This window comes from Fundulus heteroclitus, chromosome 20, assembly GCF_011125445.2.
Source record: "Fundulus heteroclitus isolate FHET01 chromosome 20, MU-UCD_Fhet_4.1, whole genome shotgun sequence".
Classification (NCBI taxonomy): Eukaryota; Metazoa; Chordata; class Actinopteri; order Cyprinodontiformes; family Fundulidae; genus Fundulus; species Fundulus heteroclitus.
The window spans coordinates 10756146-10773864 of record NC_046380.1 but is presented as its reverse complement, the minus strand read 5'-3'; the positions used below and the strand labels follow the sequence as shown (position 1 = coordinate 10773864).

General features: G+C 40.9%; 1 protein-coding gene across 1 annotated transcript in view; it reads left to right on the top strand.

The window, feature by feature from the left end:
• Window positions 1-17719, top strand: part of LOC105928059 (plexin-A2) — a gene marked incomplete in the record, with an annotated part of 103043 nt that overhangs the window by 24877 nt on the left and 60447 nt on the right.

Genomic DNA, 17719 nt, shown 5'->3' with positions numbered 1-17719 from the left:
ATTCTCATTTCAAGAAAGTTATCTTTAACTAATATAATTTTTTAATTTATTTAAGATGGGACCGTGCATATTAATTAACATGAGTTCTAAAGGCAACATGTAAATATGTCAGAGTTAGCCATAGAGGCTAATTTTCAGGTTGATTTTTATAAACAAAATTTTCTTTTCTTGAGCTTTTTTAGCTGCTTCCATTAAAAAGCTAATAATCAGGTAGCATGATTGTACCATTTGTCTCACATTCACTGAAAAACCCAGAGTAGGCAGAGATCTAGTGCATTGTGTCATATATTTTTTGTGTGAAATTACTAAAAATGAAGCAACAATAAAACTGTCTTGACTGGGCTAAGCCCCCAATGTTTCTAGCTTCTTACAACACTTCTGATGTCTAAATTGAAGTTAGATTTGTTTATGACCTCCAACTTTTGGCTCTAAAGAGCAGTCCTGGTCTAGTGTACTGAATCCTGTCCTATGAGGCAGTTTGTCCTTGAAAAATAGTCTGATGTGGTGCTCACAAACCATTTCATTGTCTCCAAAGAACAATCCTCTAATCAGAGCTTTCCCTACAAGACTAGATTTGTGAATTCCATTTTTGCACATATTGGCTAAACTCAAATAAACTGAAATAGATAATTTCCCACAAGTGTTTCCTAAGTGTTGTTGGAAGTCAGAACTTTCAAAGTAGAAGAACAGCGACAACAACTTTTGAAGATAGTTACGGGAAAGAGGGGGAAATGCTTAATCCTCCTGGCTGCTGCTGCTAAGCGGTCTCCAAAGAAAGAAATAGTTGCATCGTCAGTATAATAATTTAAAGTAAATAAAAGAGTCAGGAGACCCATGAAATTCATTTAAGGTGTTAAAAAAGTGAAGAAAAAACTCAACAGCACTCGGATTGGTAAAAGGTGTTAATAATGGCTTCCATGTTCAGTTGATAATTACTTATTATTCCCATCTGTCATAGTCCCAAAACAAGTGAGTAACCTGGATGTTCAGTGCACTAAGGGGTTGCATTTGTTGTTATTTCTTTGAAGAATCACAAGGATCATTATGAAACTTTTCCTTGAAACTTTTAATGAACTCAGTTGTGAGGTTTGATATGTTGGGCTGCAGAAGCCATAGTTGGATTTTTTTTCTCTCTCAGAATTTCATTTTTTTGCTCTTTATTTGTTTCGTTGCTCTTGAGGCGTTACAGCAGAGTTCATCGTTTTATAATTGTTCCCAAAAGTCTAACTTTTGAACAGTGTTTTCATTGCTTTTCAAAACTTTTCAACAAGCGCATTACTAGACTTTAGTTTAATTTCGGTTTTTGTTATCTGCCAATTTTTACATCACATTACAAAGAAAGAAATGAGTAATCTACATGGAAGGCAAAGCTCTTTACTTCTCACTTTCTTTTGCACTTTGAGTATTAAATACCTTATTTTGTGTAGATCTCCTGCTGGAGAAGAATACAAACCTGTCATTACAGCCTGACATTTGGCTGTAGTGAGTGTGAATATGTTACTGAAAGCTAACATCCAAGTGGTCAAATTAGGCTTTTTGTAATCCCCAAACATCTGGATGATGCTTGGTTTTTCACTCCTGGACTTGATAGAAATAAAAAAGCTTAGCATGCCACTATCCTCACACAAAATAAAAAGTTTCATCCATCAATCCTAGGCACTCGCAACATATCTGTGGCGCTACAAGATTAAAGGAACACTCCAGTGACTTAGTGCACTTTCATAAAGATTCGAGATGTATGAGATACAGGCCGTGAAATAAATTGTACAAAAACACTGAATCTACAGATTCTGTTTGGAGAGAATGATGTAATCTTTTTCTCAGACCTTCTCAGACTCATAAAGCGTGTATCTTCAGATCTGCATAATCAGATTATTGCCTAAAAAAAGAAAAAGGAACCCAGAGGTCTAGTGTTTCGTCTTCATCCATATTCAGGCAGCTATCTCAGCAGGCACCTCACAAATATATGCATTTTCATATGTAAAATCTGTTTAAAGGGCCTCTGATATGATTCAGTTTTAAAAATGTATTGTACCAAATATTTGAAAATATGTTTTAGTTAATATGGAGATGCTCATTACACAGTCACATCTGTTGCCTCGTTTGTATCTCACAATCTCTGAATGTCACACGATCCTTAATCCATTAACAGTAATTAATGCAATAATCCTCTTAATTATGATCTATTTGGCATAACTGGGTATGTTAAGTACATTATGATGATTATATTGTGACATAATGCATTTGCACAAAGGTGCTAATATCATATGATTAAAAGTTGTGTATGGCTACTTGAGCCAAATCTGAATTGCATAAATGTTCATTTATTCCATTGTTTTATCTAAAGGTAAGAGGTTATTACGCACCCAAAAGGGCGTTTATAAAATGGCGTATTTGCAGCGTTTATCATTACAGATAACTTAAACGACCTCTTCAGAGGTTTAAAGCATTATTCCCCATACCTTCTATTTTTTTGTTCCACGTTTAATAAATAAGGACATGCAGGTGTGGAAGCAGCTTGATCTGAGATTCTGAAGGAAAGAAAATGCAATGACTTGAAAGCGCGGCCTTCTTTCTTTCAACTTCATTTTTCACTTCATCAAAGGTGTGAAAGAATAAATCTGCCACAAAACTCAGTCGAGTAATGAGCACTTCCTTTGATTGCTTAAAAACTGATTTTGTTTTATTGCTGCAGACCTCAGTTAATGACCCCGAAATATATTTTTGAGCCATGTTGTGTTATGAGATAGAAATTCTTATTGTAAAGTGCCTTCTAAAAGTATTCACACCCCTTAAACATTTTCACATTTTGTCATGTTATCTAGGGAACAGGACCTCAATCAAAAACTTGGCTAGGCAGGCAAGGAACACTGGTCATCTAATCACTATGGCTACATCGCCACTGCAGGTCTTAATGCTCAATTCCAATTTTTTTCTGAAATCTGATTTTTTTGCAAGGTTCCCATTATTTTTAAAATTCTGACTCTTGTGTGAACTGTTTGCGGCTCCAAACTGACCTGCACAAAAGAACTATGCCATTTATTGTGTCAGCATCGGGTGCTGAGGAAGAAATAACAAGAAAGAGCAACTCTGGCATTCTTAGTTTTGAATGGGAAAGTTTTGGCTGCACCAAGGTCTATTTGGCTGCGGAGATGCGTTGAAATGTGATACATACAGAGGGGGTCGTGGCCTAGTGGTTAGAGCAGCGCGCTTGCACTCAGAGAAGGATGCAAGTACCTGGTTCGATCCCCAGTGCCGGCCCTCTGGGTCCTTGAACAAGACCCTTAACGCCAGATTTCTCCCCGGGCGCTGCACATGGCAGCCCACTGCTCCCCAAGGAGATGGGATAAAAGCAGAGAACAAATTTCATTGTAATGTATGTTTCAATGACAATAAAGATGATATTACTATTACTATTGCAACGACTGAAGGCCTCTTCGGCATTGCAAAGTCCTCCGTGTGCAGGATTGTACGCATATTTTGCATTAAAAAGACGCATTAAATCCGCCTCGGAGGTTCTCACTGAAGTCACATTCCAAAAGACCAGATGAATAAAGAATCAGATTCAGGACCACATATGGAAGTGGCTCAAATGTGACTTGAAAAGATCAGATTTGGGACAGATCTGAGCGTTCCCATTGGTTCTATAACGTCTGACAATGGTCTCTTGACCTGCACAAGATCAGATTTGGGCCACATTTGCTTGCACTGGGAACGGGGCCTATGTGGCTTCCATTAATCTTGGTTTGCTTCCACAGGTTTGCCTGTGGAAGCAAACCTGTAGGCCAACCTGCCTTCCAATATGAAGGCAGGTGATCAGGTGAACTGAGTGAGACCAGTTGCACTGTGGCAGAGGAGCGCAGGTGCAGCTCATGATCCTATAGCAAGGAGCAAAGGCAGATACTCAGCCAGCCAGGCCAGAACATGACACACGAGGCTTTTGCTTGAAGGAAACAAAAAAAAGCAGATAAAGGAACTTGGACCAGACCAACCAGAATTAAAAATCTAGCAGCAGGCAAGTGACCATGGATGGATTTATGTTCAAACATTTATTGTTGTGTGGTAATCTCCAACCTCTAGTGCACATCTCCCCCTTCCCCCCAAAAAATATCACCAGCTGCCACTCAAACTGAGCATATACTAAGATTAAATTATACATAGCAGGACTCCATTTACTAATTATATGACTTCTGAAGGCAACTGGATACGTATGATTTTATTTGTATTTTGTTTGAGCAAAGGAGGTTTGAACACAAATGCACAACACATCAGCTTTATCTATAAAAACTTTAAACACACTTTTCAATTACTTTACAATTATGTACCACTTTGTGTTGTTATGTCACATAGACTCCAAGAAAGACAAATTAAAGTTTGTAGTTGTAATGTGAGAAAAGGCAAACACTGTCTTCACGGCTTTGCCTCGTTATACAATTCCCCAAAACTAGATTTGAAATAGACGGCAACAAACGCAGTTGTTGCATTAGCATTTGTTAAAGATGTAGTCCAGGCTCATAAAAATAACTCAAACCAAGCCTGCTTGTAACCTGAAACCACATTCTTTGATCTAAATTTTTAAGCCAGTTGTCTCAAAACCTGGAGACATTTATTTTTACACAAACTATTCCGGGGAGTTTGAAACTCCCCGACGTTCACCTGTTCCCATAATATGAGGTAAGCTGACCCAGCAGTGCCATCAAATCAACTGGCAGATGATGAACCCGCTCCATGAGATCGATAGGGGCTGATTCAGGCCATTCTCCACCATCATTCCTGTTAAGCTTTACTAAAGTTCAGCTTCCGCAAGAGTCAGTTTTACATCAGAACTGACTTTAAAAAGACGCTGAGCCCTGCTTATTGCACAGTCAAAAAGCATGCATCCGACTTAGGAAATGAATCTGAGAGGACTGTTGTGACATTAGCCTGAGGGCCTCAGTCTTATGAGGAGCAATCTGTCTGACACAAGATGCGCACACATGCAGGTCTAGACCGGGGGCACAGATAGCATCACTCCAGCTCTTTCTTTTGATGAGTCACTGGGGAATAAGACAAGATAGCCTGACAGTGGGAAAGGAAGACAAGGAGAGAAGAGGAAGTGTGAGACAAAGTCAGAATAATGGCCAGGGGAAATGAAGGGAAACAACAAACGCCGAAGAACAAAAAAAAAAAAAAAAAGAGAGATATTAAATAACGAAAAAATTAAGTGAAACAAAACTAACCGCGAAAACAGCGGGAGTTTGAGTGAGTTATGTATTCTCAAAGAGACCTGCAGGTTTAGGTGAGCGGAGAATGGCATCCATCATGTTTGCAGTTTAGTCCGCAGAGTCCAAAGGCCAGAGATAGAGTCATTACACAGACTGAATGAGCCGCTATGATCTCAGACTCCCAGGAGCCTTCGAGAAGCACAGGGTCACCTCTCCAATCCTATTCCATCACACCCAAATGGACAGGCTCAGTGGAAATGGGGCATGACTATAAATGCCATCAGCAGATCACTCCAGTGGCAAAGGTCAGGTCTGTCACTACAAAGGTGCCAGCAGGGTGAAAGGTCACAAGGACAGCCCGCAGACTTACCGTCTGAGCTTAGTGCAGCATATGGATCCCCCCCTCCATCGACATCTCCTGATTAGGCTGCTCATGTTTCGGATATAACAGGACACGTCTATCATCACGCGTCACCGTTTAGTTGCCTCGGATGGTTAATGTGGGCTTAATGGGTTGACACTACTGGGTTTTCTGGGCTAAAACAGAACATGTTGTTGCTGTTTGCATACAGTAATGAGGTGAAAACGGTATTATTTCCCTCTGTTTGTCAAGAGGGGTGTACATGAATCCAATGCTCCATTTCCACAATGCAGCGAAAAGCATGAAGAACCCAAACTTTAGTTAATGGTGCGACATCAAGTTGTTAACGATTTATTGAAACACTGATGCAGTAGTGCGGTAGTACGGCTCTCAGATGTTGACCTTCAAAAAAAAAAAACTAACAAAGCTAAGCAGCCAATGTGAAGACCGTCCCTGGTATCAGTGGCGTTTTTCATTGATCGTGGGCTGAGTCACGCCCTCCTTCTCATCCCATCCTTCAGCTGAAACCTTTGAACCTGGACAGGCTTAAAACGGAGGCAATCGGTTGTCTCCGATTTAAGCCCGTCTGCTGTTGCCATGACCTAGATAGCTGAATTTGCACAGGCATGCATTTCAGATTTTTTAACTAGAGAGAATCAAATATACTTCATAGCTGTGAAATATGCCTTTAATTCAACTTCTAAAAAGAGAGCCTCTAATCAGACACCAGCATCATTATCTGCCCACAGTGTACAGTAGTGTTTATTCAAAGTACTTTCACTGTGCAAAACACAGAGTGTTGCCCTTTCCCCAGTGATTGGGCATGCAAAAATTTAAAAAGTTGTTGCATCTTCAAGGATCTGCCGCCTTGGTTGCTGAGCCAAATCATCTATTTAAATGCTATTAAGCTGTTGAATATGTAAAATGACCAAAGGCTGTTTTATTCTTTTGGAGTGTGTTTTATTCTTATGTTGTGTTAATGTCCAATTAATTAATAATTTTGGTTGTTAGGGATGAATGGATGGACCGGTTGGCTACAATTTATTTGCTCATTGGGATTATTGAAGAAGTCTGAATCTAAATTTCAAAGACAGCCCCTGCTAGCTAACATGGTTCACCCCTCTTATCAAATATTAATGGGACCAAAAATGAGTTAATAGTGTTGCATACCAATTTGTGTTTAAGACAGATACCGTTAAAAAGGAAAGTGGGACCTAAAATAACAACATCTGATTGTATTAGAGAAACTTTCAATAATTGATCACATGTTGATTTCTTAAAGAGATGACTTTGTAAATTGAACCAGGGGTGAAACTCTCGGTGCAGGCAGGCAGAGGCATGTGCCTTTGAAAAGGGATGCTTGGATATTTATACTAGATCGATAAAGGACAGATGGTGCATTGTTAATACATTTCTGCAGAACTGTAAAAAGCTAACTTTAGAAAGTTTCTACTGTCTTAAGTTCAGTAATAGAAAGCCTGACTGCTCTCTGGTTTTGGTAGATTTACATTTTGAAACCTGGAACCATGCCGCTTGTCTGTTGCCTCCTTAATCCTGTAAAATCAGATGTTAAAAAGGAATCTGAATAAAAACTGAAGAAAGCATTTGCTTTGCTCAGGTAACATTTTGGACATGCCACATCTGCTCTCTGTAAAGCACAAACAGTTTAGATTATTAATCTCTAAACTGGACGTTTGGCTCAACAATAAACCCGTTGAGAAAAAGCGTAATGTGTGGGTTTCATTTTTTAAATGAATTTAGTTATTATTTAATTTTATTTTATTTTTTATGTCCTGTCTGGGAATGTGGCAATAAGAACTGTTGTCTTAATGCCAAAAAAAGAGCCCAACAGATTTTACTTTCACAAGTGGAGCCTTACTGCGTTCGCCATAGTGCTCCACTTGATTTATATATGCAAGAAGCTTTATTAGATTTTATGCTGGGACTATTTCATGTTCAACGGAAGCTGAAATGGGAAGGTCAGAGAGGAAAAAAAGTGTAATGTGTGTATTTTAAGAAGAGATAAGATACTGATATTTATCAATGCAACAAAAACGTGGAAATGAAGAAACTCAGTGTTACATCTGTTTCTGGCTGCAGACAGATCAGATGTCTCTGTAAAGAGGAGGCTTCCACCAAATAAATCCACGGCTTCACGTGTTTGGGTAATTCGTAAAGTAGCGGAATGCAGATCAAAGGAGGTTACACATTGTTACGAGTAGTACGTTGTATCTGAAGCCATCCAGTAAAATAACTTGTCCAGTATTAAGTTGCGGTCAGAGTAGTTAAGTAGATGTGCATAAATTAAGGATTTGTATTTTTTTTCCCTTATAGTAAAATCCCTCATCATTGGGAAATCTACATTTGATCTGAGAAAACAATTTGAAATCATACAGTTTCAGAGGATCGGGGGTCTTTTGCACACCCCCGATCTCCGATCGCGGCACGGAGTCTGGGGCCTGGAGGAGGTGCGGGCCACTGGGTACGGGGTCTTGGCGGGGGGCTGTTGCGGCTGGCCGGCGGCTTACCGGATCTGGGGCTGACGCCTCTGCTCTCCCCAGGAAGGGATGGGGGGCAGGGGTGGTTAGGGTAAGGTCGGGGTGGGAGGGGGTTTATTAGGTATATAGTGGGTGATGGGGGGCTCTGGTCGGATGGCCCGTACGGGTCGTGTCGGCCCCCCCTCTTTGGGGGGCCTGGTCCGGGGGGCGCCTGGTCCGGGGGCGGGGCCGGGGGTCGGGCACAGGCAGTCGTATTGTTGAATTGTGGTGACCCCCCCCCCCACTTGGGATTTTTGGATGTGAATGCTATGTGGGAATGTGTGTAAAGCGTCCTTTTTTTATTTATTTTTTATTTTTTTTTATTTTATTTATTTATTTATTTTTTTGGTGTCTGTGTGTGGCGAGTGGGGCACAAGGGAGGGATGGTGTGAATGAGTGTGTTTTTTTTTTTTTTTTTTTTTTTTTTTTTTTCCCAGGTTTGGGTTCGGTCCGCTCCCTCTCCCAAGATCATCTCAAGTCTCCGCTAGGTGCGGAGCCCATCCCCCCACGTCCTGCCCTCCTCCGCTGCGTTGGCGGGCGCCTTGACCCTCTGGCGCGTTGACGGTCCTCGGGTTTGGGGCGGGTTCCCGGGTGGGCGCCGGCCCATTCCCGGCGGTGGCTTCGCGGGGCCTGGCCCCCCGGGGGGCGGCCGGGGCCCCTGCCGCGGGGGCGGGGCGCCCCTGGGGCCTCTGGCCCCCAGGGCCCATGGCCAGGACCACTTCAGCGCGGCCGGCTGCCGGCGGAGCCCACGGGCTCGTCCCCGCGGCTCTTGAGGGCGTCGGCATTGCGGTGGCTGGGGGATTTCCTCAGGGTCGTCTCTCCTCTTTCCTCAGGGGGGGGTTGCAGATTTCCTGTGAAGGCCCCTCTCGGGCGCACTGCTTTGGGGGCCCCTTTGGGAGTCCGGGGTTATGGGTTCCCTGACCCCTGCCTCTGTGCTCGGGGAAGGTGGGTCTTCGGTTCTCCACAATCACTATCAAGCCATTTCCTTCTGGATAATTTTCACCTAAATTAGTGCACTCTCACAATCTCCCACAGGTGCTGGGTCCCAGGTATTAAATATTCACTTATATATAGAAAGGCTATAATTTATTTACTTTCTTTTATTTTTTTTTTAGGTATCACATTACACATGTCAGCTTAAATAATAATACATATGATTTAGCAATGGTATCAAGGTGTTACACGATTGTATCTGTTGCTTTATGTCTGTTGGTTGTGCTGTTCTTTTTGTGTCTCTTTCCAGGTGATGGAGCAGACAGAGGAAGTTTTATCATTCTCTTCCTTTTATCTCTTCTTTCTTTCACCTCTTCTTTCTCTTTTTTTTCTCTTCTTGTTTTTCTTTTACTCTCCTACTTTCCCATTGTAGTGTCCATATAATTTGAAATTCTCCCTGCAGGAATCACAATAAAGCTATTTACACGCACAAATCAAGCGGAGCATTATGGCGAAAGCTGTTTGCTCCACTTGTGAAAGTAAAATCTGTCGAGCTCTATTTGGCATTAAGATATCAATTTTTATTGCCACATTGCTAGACAGGACACTGGGAAAAAAAAAAAAAAAAAAAAAAAAAAAAAAAAAAAAAAATGAAATCATACAGTTTCAACAATATCAATAAGATTTACTAATTCATGGATGTGGATTCCTCGCTTATGAATCCACAGGAGTGGATAAACTGTCAGAACTACTATCATGGGCTTGCAGGCATCAACAACACAACAAACATCGACCGAACAACATACTGCGGATGCACACTTGAGACAGCAAGGTATCCCACAATGCGTTGTGAGAAACCTTACTGCAAAGAAAATGTAAGAAATTCAAGAGCTTCTCTAAATTCTTGAAAGTACATTCTTGCAGAGAACGCGGGGACGCGGTAAGATCTTTCCCGTAGTATCAATAAATCATCCTGTCTTACTTTGTGACTTTAAATATTTTCACATTCATAATGGATAGTAAAATTACAAAAAAATGTGAAGTTGACAAATTGTCAATGTCAGTTTTACATAATGAGGAAGAACTATCAGTATGACGTTTAAATATTTTAATATAAAGAGCTAAAGTTTTCATTTTTGATCATAAAAATGAATCTGCCTTATCTTGCTATTTCAGACTTCTGCTATTTTTGTTACCTGTGAAGCATGATTGTCCACCAAAAAATAATATAACTTTGGCTCCCTTTATAAGACTAATTGGATATATTTTTGTCTCACCTGACTAATAATAATAATAATAATAATAATAATAATAGATGATGATGACCAGTTTTACAGTTATAAAGTTAATCAATTCCTTCCATAATTCCTTAGCTTTTAACTGGATCCATAAGCAGGAAATGTTTAAAAGAATTATTTTACATAAATGTTTTGCCATCTGGTCAGAGTTGTTCTTTAATAAATACTAAACACTGATGTACAGACCTATTTTTTCATTATCATTATCATCAGGTAGATGATACAGCTGTGCTGTAGATATCTGGTTGATATCTACAGCACAGACAAAAACAACATGTTTTCGTAAAAAAAATAAATAAAAAATATGACTTTAACAAAGAAACAAACAGATAATCAGCCAGCAAATACAGAGAAATGATACCTTGATACAATTCTAAGCAAATATTAATATAATTCAAATGCTTAAAAGAAATTAGGAGACAGGGGGCATTCTGATTACTACCTGCTTCATATTAACCCAATTTACAGGCATACTGAACATTTCTAAGCCTGTGCTTAGGACTGTTAGAACTGATAAGTCAGAGCAGACATTACAGCCCCCCCCCCCCCCACACACACACACACACCCTGAACAAAATAATTTTTTGGCAGCTGACCTCAACAGCTTCTACTGCAGGTTTGAAAAGCCGCCATTCACACCTCCCACCAATTCATCCTCATCACACGCTGACACAAAGCTCCCCCCCCCCCCCCCCCCGTACCCCCTACCTTGATACCTTGATTTAAGCGATGTTAATTTACTCTTTCAGTATCAAAGGACCAGAGAAGCTCCGGACGTGACGGTCCTGAATGCATTTCAATATTCTGGACAGGTTCTCCTTTGTTGAAACATTGTGTTTCTTTTTCTAAAAGACTTCTTCAGTCTGAGAAGTTACATGTAAACCCAGTCTTAAAAGCTGTATTTTTTGCATGGTTGCCCAACAGGCTTAACTGTACCAAAAGTGGTTGCTGGCATGCAAAAGAGGACCATCAGCCTAAAAAACAAATCATTATCACTCATCACAGAGTCATACTTGGAATAACAGCATCGTAAGAAGGGGCCAGCTGGACCCGGAGGCCTCCAACCCTGTTTAACGACGAGTGGTTTCTCTTCACAAAAATGGCCTCCTTTACTCCTTTCTATAACCAATGTTCCTCCCTATCCAGGATAAGAACATTAAAACTGGATGATCTTGGCCTGATAATGCTGTTTTTCTATGCTGGGCCATCCTTTTGGCCAGTGGCTGCTTTGTTTCCCCCCCAATGTCTAACTGCTCAACATTAAACCTTTTGATCCACTATGCAAAGCTACGGCTCATAAGACTGAGTTTACCTGTAACTCCTTAAACCGAAGAAGTCTCGGGTAGAAGACATGGAACATTTCAAGAAAGAAGAGGACCTACTCAAGATTTCCGTTGGACAGTTTCTCCCCCTCATGCCTAAGAGCTTATGCTGACCAATTGGACCCCATCTTCAGTCTCTGGAACCGTGTGAGGTTCCCTCATGCTTTAAGCACTCCATCGTTATCCCTCTTCCCAAGAAATTTCCCATCTCTAGGTTAAATGACTACAGCCCTGCAGAAGTGTCTGTGTGAATAAAGGAAAAAGTGTTTACACTCCACTAAATTAGGTTTACATGAAAAACAAATCTAAGGTAAATGTGTATTTTTATGCATAAGAAAAAGAAAAAACCCTGTTTTTCTAATTGAGAGGAACTATTTAAAACATTTTTCTTACTATATTTAAATTCCAAACATTTTTTTTAAGAAGACAACTAAAATTAATTGGCATTGTAAGAACAAACTGTGGCAAAGGGTTCCTGCAGTTGTCCACCACATATACTAGAACACTGTATATCTCACTTTCAGCCAAACAGATAACAGGTAGCGGGAGATGACAGAGTGATTTGCTGAGATCAGGCTGCGGTCAGCGGGGAAAACACACTCCAAACCCCTGAAGAGCCTGCAGCTACCACGGCCTGTTAGCGGAGCTGTGCTAAGAGCACATTTATTTAACAGTAGGCTCATTGTTGAACTGACTGCAGAGATGAAGTCTGCTTTCTTAAGACATCTTAAAACTACTTTGCGTGACTGTTTAATAGTGGTATAAAAACAATACATTTCTGCACTCATCCATTTCCATTACAGCTGCTGGTGACGCAAGGCCTTGCTGTCTCAAATCTGCATGCACAGTGCGATGTTTCGATGATGTTTGTTGTGTTCCACACATGATGCCTGTGACCCCAAGACGTGACTTTGACAGTTAATTCACTCTTGCGGAGGTATCCCCGTCCATAACTTTGCAATTTGCATTTATATTACTGAAACATACAGTTTCAATATGTATTCTTGCAGATCAATGCGGATTTCCCAATGATTTGCAACTTGACTTTGAAGAAAAAAAGTACAAAACTCAAATTTCTGCACAACTACTGACTTACATTCACAGAATGGCTCTTATGAATACCTTTTTTATTGACAGAAACCGCACTCTATAGCAGACACACGGTAAAACGACGTCATATCTTTGTGTTAGAAGCCCTGCGGCAGCTTTAAACAAACAAGCCCCGTGGCAGCTTCAAACACATTACAGTTGTTGAGTGGAATGGATTTTCTGCCGCGCTCAGTTGTGCTCTGAAGAACTGCAATACCATGCTGGAAGAGGATTCTCCTCTGACATGGGCAGCGCTTTTAAAATATTGTGCAATTTGGGCCAAAAATGTTCCTCGCTCTCAGCAATAATTGCAAGGTTTTAAGTGCATCGGAGTAAAGGAGGCTAACAATGATGTCATAGCTGCTGTTGTTTGTAATTAGCAACGCAAATACACCAATTTATGAATGCATCCCTCAAGAGTATTTGAATAAAAGGTAGTCCTTACGAACCTGCTACTCTGAGATGTAAGTCTTTGCAAATACAATTAGAAGAAGGCAATTATGAAACGAGAAGCCGTGTTGAACAATATGAAAACCTCCCACCGTATTACCTCGGTCGCTCTTGCTGCTCAGAACCCATATTTGCCTTGAAATGGCTGGAAATGTTAAGCTTACGGCAAATAAAGCCTTGGTCAAATACTCTCTTGTGCAAATAGTAGATTCATTATGGCTTATTGAACGCATTAGACGGGTGGGGGAATTCTCCAGTGCACGGCTAAACGACTTCAACTTTTCAAAGTCACGGTTTGTAACGGGGTCTGGGCAGGGGGAGATTTGATTTGGCGATTGAAATCACTAGAATGGGCTTTCAAAGCAGGGGAAGAGTAGGTGTGTTTGAGGCTAAACTGAAAGGATTTTCATAACCGCATGAGCAGGACCTGAGGGTAAACCTCTGCAGAGTGGATTGCCATTGGATGTCTTAGTGCAGCTAAAATTGTAAAAGGTATTAAGAGAGGCAATTTTGTGATAACACAGGGAGGTGTCCATCTTTCTCCTTTTCATGACCGACTTTAATTGAGCTGCTCCCTCTTTCCCTCTCCAACTCTTTGTCCTCCTTTCCCGTCTCCTGCTTTTCATTCCACTGTTTGCGCACACAAATGAAAATACACGAGAGAACTGTGACTGCACTGCGGTCAGGAAAATGAAGACCATACGGGAGCCGCGAATTGTTTCCCCCTGTCCCCCTCCCACTCCTTTTGTTGATGGTTCATGGGAACCGGGCAAACAATGGGAATGATCGGAGGGATAGCGTGCCGCACGGAGGAGGACAGGAAACAGAAAGCAGGAAATCGTGTCCTGAAGGAGATGGAAAAGGAGTGAATATGCACAGACGGAGAGGAGACTGTGGTCAAGCTGCAGAAACAGTAAGATAAAGACTGGAACCTTTCCATGTAGCCGAAGGCCAAAGTGGAGAGAGATTTGGATTTTTGTAGCTGAGAAGCTTCAAAAACATACCTGCACAAGCACACATGCTACGTTTTAGCGACGCGTCAGGTCTCAAAGCAATGATCAGAATCTCTCTCTTTGCCGAGTCAGGCGATACGGATCTCCACATCAGCGATGCTCTCTGTTGTCATTAAATACTAACTGCTACTCAGCTCTGTCCTGGGCTTTGCTTCATTAGCATTCACAGAGGCATCATGAATATATGGGTTAATCAATGCACACTCTCCTGGGCTGTCAGCCTCAATCGGACCATATGCACAGCCACTCAAGCTTAAAGGTGAACAGTTGTTGGACCCTTATGTTACTGAGTGCCCCGTGTCATCGTGCAGATTCAAGCCTGCAAGCGTCCTCTCTGAAGTCTGCTCTGAAGTCTGCTTTCCTGACAATCCTCATATATATCTTCTTTGGATCTAGTCTTGCGTGTAGTTTCTCGCTGCAACCTGTCTGCAAGGCGTAAAAGATGTTCTAAACTTTGATTGCCGATGAAAAGCAAGGCTTTATTTTAGACCAAATTTGCTGTGTCTTTCATTTGGCTTTAACAGTGAATTTTGAGCGTTTTAACAGGAATTTACCGGAGTAACAAAAAAAAACAACTTTGTCATGTCTGGTTGAAAGTACCGCAGACGTAAAGGTCTTGAGGGACAGATGAGACCTTGTCAGAGCGGCAGATTGGGAATGATTCATTGAACAGATTGCTCCTTGCCACCTAGGTCATCGCCCATATGTTTAGGATAACTGGGCACAGATCGGCCAGCTATACCAGACGTGGACCGCGTCTCCTGAATTTAGTCTGCCTTTCGCGCGTAAACAAAGTCATCTACAATGTCTTTTTAAGCTGCCGTAAGAAAAGACAGACACTTACACGCAAACATTCCCTGTTTCCAAATCATCGTTTGTAATGCATCCCATATGTAAGCAGTCGCTGGAGGGAGACGTTTTGGTTGGTGATTTCCTCATACAAGGTCTGGCAACTTTACAACGGAGCCAACCCGACCCGAGCCAACTGACATCTTAGAAATCACTTCTTGTTTTCTTTGGCTCTCACGGGATTAGGTTGTGTTTAAGATGCAAACCCCTCCATGAGAAAGGGAGGCTGTTTTTGTTAAGCCCAGGCTCAGGTTGCATGTCTGTTTGGGGAAGCCAAACTAAGCTGCGTTGTTTATAACCACCACAGGTCCTTGCAAGATCATTTAAGCAGCAGGACGGATGCTGCTGGCTTACATATTTACGAGTTAAATATATATCCTTGTTATCTTTGTGATGCTGGGAAGAGGGAATGAAATGAAATTTGAGGTCAAATAAATGTGCGCTAAAAGCAAATGTGCACACTTGTTTTTCACTGGGCAGGGAACACACAGCGGAGTCTACGGTAGAAAAGCTCTGGAAGGTGAAAAATGTGGACATTAAATCTGCATCCCAAGAAAAACCCCATCGAAACAAAAGTAAAGTATGATTATCACATGACCAGGAAAGCTGCACAGTTCATGAGATTCACCCGTTTAAATGCGTAACAAGTGGTGAATGAGCCGATAAGATTGCTTCAACTAAATGCACTTAGGCGTCTCACTGTAGTGAAGAACACTTGATAAATGAGGAAGAAATTACAGTTAAAGATTTTGAACGTGGCATGAGTATTTTAGAAACTGTTGCTTTAGTGGGCTTTTAGTACACCGCCGATTCTGTGGTTTAAAGAGAAGGGTTGGGAAAAGAGAAAACATCCAGTCAGCAGCAATCGTGTTGATTAAATTGCTGCGCTGAACCTTAAAAAAAATAAAAAAAAATACCTGGAAAAATGTTGCCTGGTCTGATGAGTCTAAACTTCAGCTGTGATAGTAGAGTCAATTATGGCAAAACAACATGGAAACATCTAACCATAATGCCCCGTATCAACAGTTTAGACAGCTGTTTGTTCATCCATAGACATTTTATGCTCACCGTAGATGCCTCATTACGTGCTGGAGCCCATCCTGCATTGCCGCCATATTGGATGGGTGTCTCCTACTCTAGGCTAGCATAAAAGCCAATGGGAGTAAACGCAGATGGAGCAACTATGCCCGTATATTGTGCAGCCTACTTTTGCAATAACCAGTGCACTACGGAAAGCAGATCTTTGGGCGCAGATCAACATTTTGTTCAAGCTAGCATTGGTTCAGAAGATGTGTTTTTACTCAGTGAGCACATTGCAGAAACCCAATTTGGAATGAAGAGCCATCATTTCATGCTTATGTAAGTTGTTGTTTCTCAAACTAAGGTTGCATCTAATTGAAAAATTAGTACCCTTGAGTTACAGAGTGACAGCACACACATAAGCTGTGCATATATATATATAAATAAATAAATAAATAAATAAATATATATATATATATATATATATATATATATATATATATATATATATATATATATATATATATATATATATATATATATATATATATAAATAAGGGATGGGCTCCGTAAGGGATGGGTTAAATGCAGAGGACAAATTTACCTTGGAGTGTATGTTGCAATGACAATAAAGATGTTTATTATTGGAAAGTTTTATTTTCAAAGGTCTTAGCTCCAGTTGTAAGCAGGGTGGTGTAAGACACTGGAATGAAAGGAATGGAAGATCTATTATTACTGTTTGTTTGTGCAGAAGGCTCAGGATTGTATGTGTGTGTGTGTGTGTGTGTGTGTGTGTGTGTGTGTGTGCGACAGAGAGTTAAATAAATTTAAATGAACAATCAAACTTTTTTATTCACTAAAATATAAAATGCATTCAGTTATACATTTATTAATATGCCATATCGATGTCTGTCTTTGTCAAAGAGCATAGAACTATGCATAAAATTATTTCAGCATGTAAACATGCATTTTAATGTGTGACAGAATCCTGTATCATAACTACATTAAATCTTTTAGCAGAATTAAATTAATTTAAACCATCTTAACGTTTAGAAATCAATTTGTCTCATAAACCCTTAGTATGCTAACTTGTGAATATGTGTCCTTTTCTTGGAGGGATCTCTCAGATTGCGGGGGCAAAAAGTTTTGCTAAAATAATTGTGCAATTACTACACCTGGATGAATTAGGGCCGCACGTATTGTTCACTGTTAGGTCTGTTCTTTTAATAATGTAATGCAGCCCAAGATGGTCCAAATAGGCCGTCATGTTTACAGTTTGCAATTACAATTTTTTTATTACCGCAACCAACAGGAGAGGGGGTTCCTTTAGTTTAATTTATTTCTTGGTTACAAGCCCTATCTTGTGTGTATGTGTGTGTCACCTTCAATAAGCAGGCTCATTATAAAACTAATTAAACCCGCCTTATTCTCATTATGAGCTTGTAGGGCTTAAGGAGAGATTGAGGACCCACGTCCTCCCAGAGGGCGTCCACCTGGTCAGCCCGGCTTCAGATAATAAAACCACGTCTGAATGCGCTGAAATCGAACCGTACAGAGCGGTCATGACGGGTCAGAATTTGTCAGAGCTCATTTTAGCATCTCTAGCCCTCGGCCACTCTCATGATCACCCCTGCCAATATGCC